A 16,965-nucleotide genomic window follows, 5' to 3' on the forward strand; every position below is an offset into this window, starting at 1 on the left:
TTGCTATGATGATTAGCCATGCTAATACTGAGAGAACTTGCTTTTTAAGCAGAGATCTCTGTGAGTTCAAATATAATTTCTGAGTTAAATATTATTACATCAGGTATTTTATATACAATATAATTTCAAATTAATCTAGTTTTTTTTATCTATTTATATTTAGACTGTCATTCTGAAGATTAAGAAGTTGAAAAAATTATCTTTGGATCTAAATCATTAAGTAAAAACAGCTATACTAGATCTTACACCTGAAAATCATTGTAATGACTTTTGAAGCATTAGATTCAAGATTTTGTATTGAGTATTACAATATCTCATCTTCATTCAGTATTAAACTCTGAAAGTGAATTTGCTCAGTAAAAAAACATTATAAGCTTTATGAAAAAATGTTTTATTTTGATATTACTTTTTATGTAACAGTATTTTCAAATGATACTTGAAACTAAATAAAAACTTTTATTGAATAAACATTTAGTACTTAGGACTTATTGTTGCTCATCTTCATATAAAATGATCAGTTTTGGTTAACTGTCATAATGTTAAAAAATTGAAAATTTAAATTATAAATGTTAATTTTCTATTTTCATTGATCTGTTGTGATAAATACTTGACTTGTTAATTAGTTGAATAAAACGAGATTTACATATTCAGAATTTTACATTTAATGTACAGTACTACAAGGCAGTCCTCAAGTTAAGCAAATAGATCATTCTGTAACTCATTATTTAATTAAGTCAGATTTTCCAGTCAGCCTAGTTTACCTTAGAGTAGCTTTTTGTAGCCTGTCTTTATTGTAAACACATCTAATAAAATTATACAAGAAAGCCTTCATGCCTTAGCCAGGATCATTATAAGGTTTAGTGGGTATGCTGCTTAATATTATCTTTCATCCATAGTTAATTTCTTCATCTTGTATTTCTTTATTATTATTTACATGCTCCTTTATTAGTGTCCCTTCACATCCTTCATATATTCACTGTCTGTATGACAAGCCTAGTTCATATGCTGTAGACAGTAACCTTTGTCCAGGTTCAATTTCTTCTCCTGAGTAATTTCAATAGGCTTGTAAAATGGCTCTTGTTTATCGTCAAGTGCACACTTATCACCAGCAATAAAGAGCACAGGAATATACAAATTAAGTAATATATAAACTTTCTTAAATCCCAAGTATTAGAAACAATGAAATAAAAACTATGGCCTGTATTAGTAAGTAGATATTAATTTTGAAATATTTTTCATTATGTAAAATTTAAAATATTTAATATTAGAGAGGTTGAGGCGCAAGTACAAACGTTAAATTTGTACGGCAAGCAGAAGTACGCGTTTGACGTTCTAAGTCCGAGTAAAAGACGTTGGGGAGCTCGTTCACAACATCACGTGACTCATTGAACTTCGCGCATTGACTCACGGGAAATTTGTTGAAAAAATGGCGGATACATTTAACATCGAGGGTTACCAGCGAAGGTAAATAAACAAATTAAACTGTTTAAAAGTATTTATAGGATGTTTAATAACAACGCTAATTTAAAATAATTATTTAGTGTCTTCTATCGTATGATTGGACGATAGGACTACTTCATACTTTTATCGAGAGAAATAGTGGCTTATATAAATTCGAAAGAGGCTTGGAAAATTATTTTTTAGAAAATTTACAAACGTATTACGCTATTGATGGTAGAAGATGCCATGGAAGAACAAACCTACTACAGAATTATGATAAGCTATTATGAAGACAAATATATGCAAATTCTATAGGCATTTCTCATCACTTGCAAAGAAATTAAATAATTTCTGGATTAAAATCGTCCGTTTCTTTGCAATATTATTCGTAAATGCTTAATCGTTGTTTTAATAAAATAAGTCATAATTTTAACTCCAAACACAAAAAAATGAAGTTTAACCGATTTTCTATTCGCCATTCTAGAAGTAGCGAACGCCATTATCAACCGTATAGAATTGCCAGATGGTGGCGCTCATCCGTCCGCCGTTCACGTTTTGGGCTGAATGCGTCCGCCTCAACCTCTCTAATATTTAAAATAAAACTGATAAAGTAGGTCTATTATTAAGGTGGCAGCCTTCCGCTGTGAGAACCCAGAACAAAACGAGTCAAAAAATCCCAGAAATATTTCGAGGGTGGTCCATCCTGTTATGTCGGATTTGGCCAAACTCATGATAGGGCTTGCTAAAAAGGCCCTCTTAGTGTCCACAGAGAGTTTAAAAAGACCTATTATTCTTCGTTTATTAAGATTTTTAGAGATTAAATGGCTTATTATGAATTTGCGATATATTCAAAATAACTTATTATGATTCATCGATAAATAGGTTAAAATCTGTATAATCACTTATATTGTCGACTGTTCTCATTTTATATTGGCCAAGTACAGAATTCAAGTGTGACGAAAATTGGTTGACCAAAAGGTAAAAGCAAGGTGTAACCCTGACTCAGTTCATTTCAATAGTAAATAGAACGAGGAAAAGCGTAGTACCTACATTATCTGTATATCATTCATTTCGACAGCTAAAAGTATAGTACAACAAACTTGAGATCATTTATTTGAAATTCTAAATTGCTAACAAAAAATTTTTCTTTTAATGAATAGTAACTTGCTCAATTATTTTAAAATGAAAACAAATTGCAATTTTTATTTAGTAGTATGATGCTAAGTCAAGTTTGGTAGAGGCTAACGAATTAATAGTAGTCACATATTTTGATGTTTATTAATAAAAATGTGTTAGTATTTAAATTAAAATTGATTTTTAAAAATTTTTTAAATTAAAATTACATTTTTTTGGAAAAGCTATAGTTCCTAGGCCCTCTTGATATGCCAGTGCATTATTTGAAGCCCACCAGTGGCTAAGCGGTTCCGTTCCCTGAACACTGAGAGTTCGGTCGTGGGTTCCTGCCTGGCCGGGATGGGCTGGCCACGTTAGAGTTTTTCGGGTTTTCTCCACGTCTGTAACACCAGAATAGGGACCAGTTACCCTTAAAAAGACCTCCCGGAAGCCATCTCTCCTAGGATCGCCCAAGTGTTGCGTTGCCGTAACTTAATAAAACAAACAAAACAATGCATTATTTGAAAGTTTGTTTTGTTGATTTATTGCATTAATCTGAAATTGTACGCTATTAATTAATTAATCTAGATCAGCGTTTCTAAAACTATGGGTCGCGAAATGATCGTACATTCCGTAGAAATACTTGTATTACTGAAATATTCTCCCAGAACTAGAAACAATAGATGCATCTGTGTACTGAAAATGCTTTATAAATTTTTTCTTATAATTATTATTGTCATTTAGTAATAAAATTAATATTATAGAATGTGCGTATATAAAATTGAATTTTTATTATATATATAAAAATGTGTTAGTAAAATGTGTGTTAAATAGAAATAATAGGTGAAAAAAATTTCACCTTTTCCAAAAAAAATGTAATTTTTTTTAAAAAATTAAAATTTTTAAAAATCAAATTTTATTTAAATACTAACACATTTTAATATATATAATAAAAAATTGAAATTTTAATAATGAAAACTGACATTGCAATAAGTTTCTGTTTTGAAAAACATCAAAACAGATGTTTTATTTAAGGTCGTAGTCATAAAGCCATTTAAGCTGCAATGGTTTTTGTAAATATTTCCTTGTTTATTCAAACTTTTATGTTTATTGTCATACGTAACCATAAATTATAAATAAATAAATAACGGATGAATTTTGGCAGAAGTGGATCAATAAATAATTTTTGAAGTTCTTTTTTGTGTATTGACAAAATCTTACAAACTGAAAAGTACTGTACATTTAAAAAAAAGGGTTCATTGGTTTTTTTAAAAAACTTTTTATTAGGATTCATTAAGTTTATTAAAAAATTGTAATATTTTTCAAAATAAAATAGACTGAATAATTTTTTTACTCTCCGCCTTATGGGCACTAAGAGAGCCTCATTTTGCGAGCCCATTATGGGTTCGTCCAGGCCCACAATGGGGCGACCGAGTGTTAAGGGACGGGGCCGACATATCTGGTCGGACCACCCCCGAAAAATTTCTGGGTATTTTTCGACCGAATCGAATTCGATCCACGGTCCCTCAGAACGGTCGGCATTTTGAAACACTGTTTTATTTACAATCATCAGTCTTACATTTTTAATTAGTTTAATTTCAATAATAAAAACCGCCGAAATTGGCATGAACCGCTCATAATAGAAATGTACTCGATCTTACGTTTCAAACGTAGAAGTTATCAATAATGCATAATTTTATTTCTTTTTATAATATACTGTACAGTGACTCTAATTTACCAGGTTTTTTAATTGTTATTTGTTGAGATCATTTAATTACATTAATACATTTGTTTTGGCGAAAGATGAAGCACTTTATTTGGAACATGACGTTCCAAATAAAATGTTGCTGATCGCTTAGAACGTGAAGGTCGTAAACATCATTTCTGTTGTCACAAGTGCTGTTAGGATTATTTAGAATCCTTTTGTTAAAAGAATCTTCTTCTTAAAAAAAGAAGAAAAAAAAGAATAATTACAGCGCCATATACAGAAACAGTTTTAGTGTGTAGTGGATTTCACTGTTTTTTTTTTTTTTAAATTAATGTACTGCGAAACACTCAAATTCAGTTCGAGAACTGAGAATAATTCGAACAGAATTAGAAGGAGATTTGAGAAAATTCTAAAGAATGTTTTTGGAGGCTGTTTCCAGGAAGGAGCGTTGTTAGTGACTTATATTCACACCAAACTTAAACGTACGCTTATTGTTTTTTTAAACAAATAATTGTATAAATATGTACAAAGCACTTTGCTGGTGTATTTGATCTCTAACCGTAATTTGTACAAAGACACGAATAAAATAACGTTTGAATTTATAGCGCGAATTTAGCTTAGAACAAGGCTGATTCAGTTAAATGTTACAGTTCGCCAGAAAAATACAAACTACGTACATTTAGGGATAAGATGTGACGTGACCTCTCATTTCTTCTATTAGTTAAAGGTTATTAGATGCCTTCCAATACTCGTTAAACCAACTATGATTAACTACTACCCATCTCTAGTTATTTGTCATATTTCATGAATATTTCGGCTTTAATCGTTGCTATTATAAACTTCGACGTGATTAAATTGTATTCGACCAAACAGATCACACTTCGTAATTTGAAAACTGCAACAAGAATGATAGCAGACAACAATGCTTAGCTTCTATATAAATTTTATACAGAAGGTAAACAGTATAGTCTTCAGCAATGAAGAGGCAGAAATGATGACAACGTCTGCACAGTGGTTTATTTAAAAATATGGCACCCCAGGCCCACAATGTGCCTGCGCCTCGTAACTATTAGCGCCATTTTTGCACCGAATGATTCTATTTTATAATTTTAATTCTGCAATAATTGTATTTTTACTCATTTTTAAATATCGAAATCGTGAAAAACAAATTTGTTGTTTAGAATATTGAGAGAATAAAGCAATTTTTGTTATACAGATTGAATTGAACTAAAATTGAATGCAAGTAGTGAAGTTAATACAATAGTAACTTACACACTACCAGTCTTTCAGATAGTTTTTTCCCTCAGGTGAAAAGTGATTTTCGTGAGTTGTCGACGTTGCTTTCCAGCCATAATGGAGTAGGAATAAAAGGGGCAAAGGGCAATGCTATTGAAAACCCGTTATTAGTCCTACCACTCTGTTCATGCTAAATATATTCATACATTAATGTTATTTGATATGTGTTATTTTGTCCCTACTTAAGCTTTCAATTTGTACTAATTCCTTTATGAATTGTTTTTACTTAAAATTATTTTTTCATCATTATTATTATTATTATTATTATTAATTTTTGTACCCCAAACTCTTGCGCTCCTGGGCCCAGGCCTAGTAGGGCTATGGAAACTGGCCTATGGCCTACTGCTTCTATATAATTTTAATTTTAAAACATTAAATATTTAATAGAATAATCTCTGTGTATTTTTTATTGTTGTTTCTGTTTCATATTAAAATTATTCTAAGAAGTTAGATTAAAATTTTCTATCGATAATGACGATAATATGGTTATATTATACTACAGTACTAAAAAATTACAAAATAACGTCAGATATTTCATATTAATTTCAATTTGAAGGATTTTTATAAAAGCAACATTAATTTCCATAGTCCTATTTACATTTTATTTTGATCACGTATACATACATACACGTACACGCACACCTACACAAATATTTATGTTCCCCTTTTTTGTAGTCAATGATTACGATCAATATTAAGTCTGATGAAAAAACTAGAGAACCTTAATCAAATATAGAGAACTTGTTTCAAAGACTGTATATTATGTAAAACTTCAAGCAACTCACAGTTTTAATGATAATTAACAGGAAATATCTCCCCAAAATAAATTTTAATTTAGGAATATTTTCCTGCAATAACAAGACTTCCAATTACATTTCGAAACAGGAAAATTCCTAAAATTCTACTTATATTTTTATTTAGAATCGTTAAACGTAAATATCTGTAAAAAATAAAATTTAATTCTAAATTTCAAACGAAATAGATGTCAATGTTTAAATTTTCAAAGGTATAATTTTAATTTATTCTCTTGTAGAATGAACATTAAATAAATCAGGGGTTGTCAACATATTTGTTAGTAAGGGTGCGATAAAAACTTTTAAACTCATCCAGGGCACATAGTTTTAATTTTTGAAAAAAAAAAAAAAATACAGCTTTGTAATAAATAAACAAAATAATTATGTCTTGAAATGTGTATATTTACACAAAATAAAGATTATATATGCATATAATAACTAAAAAATGACAATTAAAAGTACAGTACGTACAGTACAGTACATAAAATAACAATTAAATTAAATTAAATTACAAGTATATGATGTGCGCTTGCGTGACTACGGTTCTAGAGGGCGCGTTTTCGACCTCTGAAATAAATCCACGTCTAGAATGTTATTACAAAATAATTTTGACTAATTAGAAAATTATTTGATATTTGTAATACTTTACACGTATGCTAATTAAAATATCTGCTTACAACATTTTTCTTTAAATAAGCTTAGGGCAAGGTTAAAATTAACGAAAAAAATGTTTGTCTTTCAATAAATTCAAGTACGCAATAACATAATATAGGCTAAGTTAATTATATTTGAGTAATTGAATGAAAATGTTATGAAGGATTTTTAAAGTACTGTATGTGGAATTAACATTTTATATACAGTAATTTATTAATTTTTTTTTCTTTCTGTAGATTTAACCATAATTCTTTACCACTTTAACAATTATAAATTTTACAACTTCATAAACTTCTCCAATTTAAGCCTTTAACAGATTGCTATTATATCAGAGGGAAAGAAATGTATTAATGCTTAATGAAGAAGTATTATGTTTATAATGAAAAGGAACAATTTTATTGAATATAATAAATTTTTAATTCATTAAAAATTATTACGAGTAAATATTTATTCTCGTAAAATTATTACGAGTAAATAAATTAAAAATATATGATCTCCACCTCAAATTAGTATAGAATAGTCATGCCAGTCATCTATCTAGCTCCTTTCAGAGGAAAATTTTTGAATTGAAATAACATGACTTCTGGATTGCTTTAGATGTTCATATATAGTTAATCGGAGCCTCCTTGCCACTAAACTTTCCGACAGACAGACGGACGGACGGACGACAGTGGGAATTTATAGGTCTACAATTTTTTCAAATTGCAACCCAATTAGGTCAATTGTAATCATAGTAAGAATGTAATAGTTCTCACTCTACTATTAAAAAATAAAAATAGTTAATTTGTAAATAAACATTTAAAGTTATTTACAAGTACTACCTTTCAAGCTACATAGCTCGTGCATAACGATATAAAATCTACGTTAGAAGAATGATCTTGTCACGTGGACTATAGTTACTTCAATTCTTAAAATAAATTACCTTACAAAGTACCTTTGATTTATAAAATTTTGTTCCGAAAAAACAAAGAAGAAAAAAGAATAATAAAGTAAATCTCAGAAGAGGCAATTGCCCCTGATGGCCCCTCGCTATGGATGTCCTTAATTCAAAACAAAGTGGAAATTTATATTATTTGAAGTAAATGCGTTATGGGTCATTGAAAATGTTATTCTTTTTCATGATATAAATCATCTTTATTGAAATTTATGATTTCATATATTTTACATTTAATCTATTTTTAAAATATTAAATAGTGTTTTTTATTTAGCAGTACGATAAAATTTCTATTTAACATAATATGTAATAAATACTGCAATAATTTATTTACATTTGTTTCAAAATACTTTTTTAATTGGTTTGACTTATAAATCGTTTAAAAATAAACCTTACCTTATTCTTTCTATTAAAATTGAGAGTAAACCTTTATAAAATGCATTCGTTTTGAAAAAATTTAGCCTATTTATTTAGTTTATAATGTAAAAAATGAAAAATGAAAATGATGATAAATTTAGAACTATCAGGAAAATCATCTGAAGAGCTGTTATTATTATATATATATATAAGGAAATAATTTGACAAAATTATAATTGCCTCGTTACTTCCGGGGATTCTTCATAATAATTTGACGTCAGAATATCCAGAAAGACCGGTGCCGTTCTTAAAATATATAAGATAAAACTGTGTATATAAATAAAATTAGGTTAATAAACAAGGAAACTATCTCATTCACACAGCAGAAACTTTTTGTATTTTCTATTGGAGTATTAAAACAATTTTTAATGTATGTAGGTTTTTCTTTTATTATTTTGGCTCTTGCCTCTCTGTGGACCTTAAGAAGATCATTTTTAATCAGTCTCATCGTGGGTTTCGCAGGTTCACAATGGTGTCAGGATTGGGTTCTCACCGTTGCACGGTGAGAACCCAATCCTGGCGAGCTAGCCCCGGAATATTTGATGGGGCAAGTCCGAATATAGGGCTTGTTCCTCGCCATCTGGTCGTCCTCTGTGGGTCTGACCGGAAATAGGAAAATAGGTTCTCCATGTGCCCATAGACTGAGCCGAACGAGCAAAGATAAAATAAAATAGAGTAAACTAAAACCGTCTCGTGTCTATATAAGTTTATGTCTATTGAAAAATTGAATATTAAAGCAAAATGAAAAAGTAATGGGTCAATGAACGTTAAATTCGGTTTAAAACGAATAATACACTAATAATAATCACATATTGAGTTTTTATTTCGCACCATTAAACATAGCATAACAAATGCTTAAATTTTACTACATTTAGAGACGTTTAGATTCGGAAGAAAACAATTTCAGTTCTGGAAAAGTATGTGAAATAATGTAGTTTAGTTTAGAGAAAAATTTAATTTAGTTTCCATTAATGATAACTCTAAATGTTTCGTGTTAAATTTATACAGAAATATTTCATTTTCAAAAATTTAGTTAAATTTTAAAAGCTTTATATTCTTCTAGATCAGTTCCCAACCTTTTTTCATTAACGTACCCCGTGACATGTGATTTCTCTAGATTGTACCCCTCATTTGAGAAATTTAGTGAGTAACCGTATTGTTAATTTTACATGTTGTAACTTTAAATTTAAAAAAAAAAAGCTAGCTAATTTATAATGTTGATAAAGAGAATTTATTTATGTTCATACATTTAAAAATCAATACATTTACAATACAAATATAATAACAAATATAAAAATTATAATAAAAATAAAATTGCACAAAAAACTAACTTGAAAGTATTTAATTTCGTATTAAAAGAGTTCAGTGTGAGCCTTGTCCTTGTTTTTTGTCGCATAATTTTTTTTATGTTAGGTTCGACTGATGCGAGACATAATCTCAAATCTGGAACTGCCTTCAGCTTATTGCGATACTTATTTTTAATATATAGATAGAAGAAAAAGCTCTTTCCTTTTAACCTCGCTAATAAAAAATACTTTTTTCAAACAACACGTGGGAATACTGTTGAGAGATAATAACACACTCCACCATCAAAAGTCCGTAGCATAATCACTAATCTCGCATAATGGTATCCTCACTACTATTGACCGACTGCGCAACATTTATTGATCTGTTGCATTGTACAATCGGCAGCATAAGATTTTATTTCTATTTTTGCATTTTGAAATGTATAATAAAGTTTGTGGTTGTTGCAAGCAGAGCCGTAACTAGGGTATGGCCAACGTGGCTCCTGCTATAGGCGCCGATTTAATAAAACACAAAAAAACTTTTATAATTATATTTATATAGTGTTTATTATCTATAATTTCTATGAACATATATTTTAGAAATAAACCATCATTTTTATTTTTATTTAATAGCAAAAATTAAAAAGGCGCGCCATTTTTATTCTTTGCCATAGGCGTCCAAAATCCTAGTTACGGCACAGGTTGCAAGGAACATTTTTACCTAATAATTTTTTAATACTATTAATTTGTGATACATAATATATTATTTTTTCTTCCATAATAACTAACTTTTTTCTGTACCCCTAAACAACCTATCGCGTACCCTTAGGGGTACGCGTACCCCGGGTTGGAAACCGCTGTTCTAAATGATAAAATACTTCAATGTATAATTATATTCTTCAATAAAACACATATTTGAATATTATAGTAACAATTGATCATTCATTAATTAAGTATACATAGAGTTAGAAAAATATAATTTGTAAAAACTAAATTTTGGAGTTACCAAACAAAAATATTAACTTTTATATATTATATTATTAACTTTTAACTACGCAAGAATATAAAAATAATTTAGAACAATATATTGCATTGCAACCGGTTGTATTTTTATGTATTATATCGAGATTTAAATGCATGTGCTCTAACTGACTGCTGATAATTTTAAGATTAATTTATTGAATTTCTTTTATTTCATATAACTTTAATTTTAAAAAAATAATTAAATTTTTGCAATAGAACGAAGCAATTGATTGGAAGACTAAATTATTCTTAAGAATTCCGAAAACGTTTGGAAATAATTATTCCTGCAAATTTAGTCAGTTTACATTACATAAATTTCTGAATCTATTTTTAAAATGTTGTTTTTTTTCCTTCTTCTTTCTTTCTTTCTTTCTAAATTGCCACATTAAAACTTTACAGAAATTCGACGATTTCTTTAATAGAATTTCTTAAATTTTTTAAATTTGAAATTTAAAACTTGTTAATATTACATTTCATTACTAATTCCTTCTTTAGATTACTTAAATTTTGTTAAACCATTAAATGAACGAATATATTATATTACAATAAAAAGAATATAAATATTCGAGCTACAATTTTCAAATTACGGACCTATACATTCCCACTGTCGTACGCCTGTTTGTCCTTCGTTAATATCGATAACGAAGTTATATAGCTGAAAATCGAGACCGGATATGAAAAGCTTAGGAGTCGGATTTAATTAGAAGTTAGCCTATTATTTTATTCATTATATACTGAATTTTTAAAATTCCTTAGTAAATTTAAGAATTATAATTGTATTTTGTTTTTTTATAACAAAAATTTGAAGAAATTTCCTTTAATATTGTAATAACAAATTACGAAATGAAAAACAATTAAGGTAATTAATGTTAAAAGGTAGTTAATAATTTTATATTTATTGACACAGAAATTAAAAATAACTCTTTAATTGGAGGAAAACAACATCTACATTCTTATTTTGCAATAATTTCACGTTAAATTATCATTTATTTTAATTTTTAAATGTCTTACGTAAAACTAAGATCTTTATAAATTAAAAATTTGCGTATTTCGATGTATTGTTTAATCTATAAACATAAATTAATTTATTGATATGAGAGATAACTTATAAAATTTTTAATCTTAAGTAAATAATAATATCGTAATTTTAAATTTAAATTTCTAATAACAAGGACAAAATAAATAGGAAAAGTGAATTAAAATATCCTTGATTAAATAGGACACAAATTGAAGATTTTGATGAAAAATTCTAAATTTATTAATAAATTTAAAGTATTTATAAGTTTTTAACTTAAAAAATAAAATATTTTATCCAATTTTTTTTATTAAAGTATTAATTATTTTGAAGTGAAGTGGTGAGTTGAACAGGAAGTTTAAAATTTTAATTTTAGAATCTAATGCCTATTTTTTAAAGGCGATTTAAGATGAAGTGATAGGAAATACATTAGAACTGGTCCTCTTTTGTAAATGTTTAAACTTTAAATTAAACATTTACAGAAGCGCTGATAAAGATTAATCTGTAAATTAATCTTTATCAACGCTTAATACATTATTATTTAAGCTAATATTTGACTTGTTAATTGTAGTCCTCTGGAAAAGAAACAGCATCTCTTTTAAGTGAACGTAAGTTAATTGCTACTTCAACAACTAATTAACTTATTCTTCTTGATCAGTTGAATATACTGATTGACAAAGTCGTCAATTCATTTAGCATAATCAATGCATCAATAGGCCTATAATTTGAGTCACATGTTTTAACAAAGATTACTTATTTCAAATAAACAGCAAAATAGGTAATTATTAGTCTTCTAATTATGTCTTACTTGTTAGTCAATATTATTACAAATTACAAAACTAAAATGATAATATTAAATAAACTAATAATATTTTTTTTTAAATTTTAACTCTTTTCGCTCTGTAAGAAGAAAGAGGGCCTTTTTCCATATCCATCATGTCGGTAAGGCAGACAACGGAAACGGCTTGGTGATATGAGATAGACCTGACATATCGGGGATAGTCCACTCACGGATATTTCTTATGGTATGCTAATGTCTTAACGGTTTTCGTCATCCGGCTTAAATTTGAGGGGTGGTCTGTCTCGGATATGTCGGACCCCGTCCCTTGTCATCTTATAACCCCTATTGCGGACCTGGCCATAATAGCTACGATTAAAACGACCTTCAAAAGTCTCCATTGAGGGGAAAGAGGAAAAAAAGGAATGAAAAAAAAAGATAAAAAAAGACAAGCGACAAAAAATACCTATAGATAAGAATTGAAAGTATTACTAGAGAAGGTACGATGAGAGCAAGAGGGTAGCCAAGGGAAAAAGAGCTAAACTTACTGATTTTACTGATATAGACCATTATTAAATTTTTCCTGAAAAATTCTAACAAATGTACTGTGCTATCCTGCAAGAAAAGAGTTTATTATCCTATTTAAGTCAAGACTGAAAAGTGTTTTGACAATTTGGCGGTCGAGGTTACTACCCGTATTATCCTTCTCAAGCTCTGTCGACAATATTTTCAATAGTGATCGAGTAGAGAGATAAGAAAAGAGTACTTTATTATTCCTTTATATAAATCTGTCAATGAGGACGTATTACAAGTAGTGTCATTATTGTTATTTTTGATGCTTAAATATGTCATATTAATTAAAGAAATTCTTATCTTGAATCATATTGTCATAATGTATTAACTAACTTTTATTTGCAATTATAGAGAAAGTTTTTTTGATTTTAATTTCATAATCACAAATCATTTCTTATACATAATTATATATTTATGATTTATTAATGTATAATTTTAATGATCCTATAGAAAAGACTGGCATTAAGCATGTGAGAGCCCCGAGCCCTGATGACATCATGACCCTCAAAGAAATAAAATAAATATAATAGAATAATAAACATTAAATAAATTAATTTAAATAAGAGCATAATATATAGCACATTATGAAATGATATTTGAGATTTTCAATCGTTATTTGAATATATTTTTAATCTTAACAATAAAACTGCAATATGTGACAATTTCGCTTAAACCCTAACAATACAGAGTACCTGCATTTCGGGAAAATGCCAAAAGAGATACACTTTATAAATCTTAGAAAAAAGAATGTAAATTTGAAATAAAGTGTGAAAAATTTCATATAGATTTATTATTATTGAGTTCGTTTTCATTATATTTTTACGTAAAACGGTGATTTTTTTAACAGAATTATATTATTACTGAATAAATTACTTAATAAAATTTTATGCAATAAATTCTAAAAATACGTAATTTTATTTTAATTTATTAACAGAAATATTTTTTTTAAAAAAGGTATAATTAATATAATTAATATTATAAACATCGTTAAGTATATAACAATTCTTTTACAGTTGACTAAAATTATAGATCTAACAGTAAAATGTTAGATTGATATTTTCTTGTTAGTGTAATAATAAAATATAAAATAATGATAATTTATTATTATATTGGTCTAATTTTAAAATATATATTATTGAAAATTATTTATAACTGACAGTCTTTTAAGCGGTGGTTCTAAATTCTAATGCAGTCAGTCCCTCTCCACCTATCTCCTTTTAAAGGACAGGACTTGTATTTCCCAAAAATGCCTTCAGCCCTTGACTGAGGAAAAAAAAACTCCTCCTCTTATGATCAATAATTATATTTAAAGATCCAATATATTATATTAATCCAATTAATTATATTCAATTTTATATAAAGATTAAATAACGTTAAACAAAAAGATCCATGATCAAAACAATTGTTAAACTGGCGTTAAAATATACGTAATTATACTCATAATTGATATAAAAATATGTAGTTTTTAACTTTAATAAAATTAGAAAATAATTATTTCCTGTTTTTAACATTGGCTTTATTTTAAAGGCATTTATTATTAAAGATTTATTAGAAGTCTTAGCTGTGACATTTTTCATTTAGATTTATATTGTAAGGAAACTAACTTAACTGCTACAATTAATAATGTTTTAGCATTTTCCTGGCAATATATTATATTTTTTGAAGAATTTTCCTAATAATTTTAGTAATATTTAAAAAGGAGCATAAATAACAAGTTTTAAAAAAATCATCCTAAAACAGAAAATATTTACGTTATTTTTATTTAGTTAAATAATAAAATTAATCAAATCAAAAATATTAAATATAATTTTATGAAAACAATGATATATAGCTTTTTCTTTAAGATAACTAATTATATTATTAAATATTTTTCATGCAATAATAAAATCGATGAATTAATTTTAAGAATTAATTTAAATATTTTAAACTAGTAAAATATATACAGTGGACACATTTTATAGCGACTTTCTGGAGAGATTTATAATTTCCGTAAATTACATAACGTTATGTTTATACTTCTCAACTACCATCTCACTCCCCGCTTTCGCACGTATCCACCCCCAAAATTACGTCACGCATAACTTCGATCAACTCTCTTAACTGTACTAAGGAATTATACATAACACAACGTACTGAACGTTACATTATTTTATTAATTAGTTTACTTGTATAACGTACAAAGCGGTGGTATAAACAGTACAGTTCGCTCTGCAACACTTCAGAAACAGAAATGCATCCTTCTATTATCCAAGGGTTGAGACCAGTGCCGTAACTAGGCAGGTGCAACAGGTGCACCCGCCCAGGGCCCACTTGAAAGGAGGGTCCAAAATGCATATATTTGTTTTATTTTCTCAAATCTAATTAATTAAGAGGCCTAAATGCAAATTCTTGCACAGGGCACAGGAATGGAAAGTTACGGTACTGCTCGAGGACTGCTCTAAATTCAGAAAATTTACAAGCATCCATGCTAAAATAACATTATGTTTACGAGAGAACAGTTGAGATCTTTATAGGTCGTTATACCGCGATGAGTCACTAAATCGGGGGTCATAACAAGGTAAATCTATTGTAAGGTTATGTATTTTTTATACGGGTAATAAATATATAATCTACAGTATTAAAATAGATTAGACGGTAAATTTAGATAATGTAAAGTTAAAACAATTAAAATGTTTCTATTAATAAAATATTAAATATTTTCGAATAACTTCATCTAATCAGCTTTTATTTTGTACTAACAATGATTATTTTACATTACATTTTGTTTTCGATAACTTAATAATAGTAAAATGCATGTTAAATTAACTGAATCATGCCAAATATATTCTAATCACAACAAAAATCTCTACAAATTATAACTTATTATATCGATGAATCAAAATATTCGATCTTTATCATCATCGAAAAATATTTTGCTTATCGATGATGATGAAGATAAGGATAATGTTTACCTGGATTGCTAAATCTAACGAGTAACGATACAATTTTATATAAAATTTTTTACTTATTACGAATGATAAGTACTGTTCTTAACTAATTATAGAAATTATTATTATTATTATTATTATTATTTATTTTTGAAGATGACTAAACCAAATATGTTTGGTTTGCTTTGGTTTGATGGACTACGACAACACGACACAATGGCAATCTGTCAATCTGTCAAGGGCGAGTGCCTCCAGGAAAGACTTTCTACGGGAAGCTGGCCCTAATTTAGGTGTTATGTATTAGACACACGAAGAAAACCCGGAAATCAACACGTTGGTCAGGCGCGAACCTGCGATCAACTACCAGTGTTCAGTGGTTTTACTAAAACAATAAGATTTATCAAATAAATTTCATTTCTGTAATTAAACAACTCACCGATTTAAAAAAAAAACAATACCGAAATTAACATTAAACATAGGCTATATAATTTATTATTATGATCAATTAATTTTACTTTTTATAATATTTTTCCTGACTTGTATGTTGACTACTTTCTTCTACAATTGACCTTCTAACGTAAGTAAAATTTCGTGTAATGTTCTAATTTCTTTTCCTCGTTTGAGCGTGCCACTTTTGCGTTCTTTCAAGCGTTATTTTTATTTTTTTTATTTTTTGTAAGTTAGATAAAAATAAGTTCCAGCTATTTAACTAAGAAAACGTATTTTCAGTAGGCTTTTTTCTGTAATAAAAATCACCGTAGGGTTTTTTAAATTAAACTTTTAATACTCGACATCTTACTTAACGATAATTTTTTTTTAAATAAATGAAAACTTCAATTAATTTTAAAGCGTTATAAAAAATTATACCAGCTTTTGCTAAGAATGTTTTAAATAATACCTCGTATTAAATTAATCGAAGCTTTATTTGACAAAACATATCCTATTATCAAATATAATTATTACGTATAGTTTACTCAAAATAATAGAAATAATCAATGAAGTATTAT

General features: G+C 27.8%; 1 non-coding gene across 1 annotated transcript; it reads left to right on the forward strand.

Annotated features, from left to right (window-relative positions):
* Positions 1-88, forward strand: LOC136981359 (small nucleolar RNA U6-53/MBII-28). Its single transcript, XR_010881693.1, has one exon. It is a non-coding gene; the product is annotated as a small nucleolar RNA U6-53/MBII-28 (small nucleolar RNA).
* The last annotated feature ends 16,877 nt before the right edge of the window (positions 89-16,965 follow it).

The sequence above is a fragment of the Centruroides vittatus genome, unplaced genomic scaffold (genome assembly GCF_030686945.1).
Source record: "Centruroides vittatus isolate TY-2023 unplaced genomic scaffold, ASM3068694v2 contig_753, whole genome shotgun sequence".
NCBI classification, from domain to species: Eukaryota; Metazoa; Arthropoda; class Arachnida; order Scorpiones; family Buthidae; genus Centruroides; species Centruroides vittatus.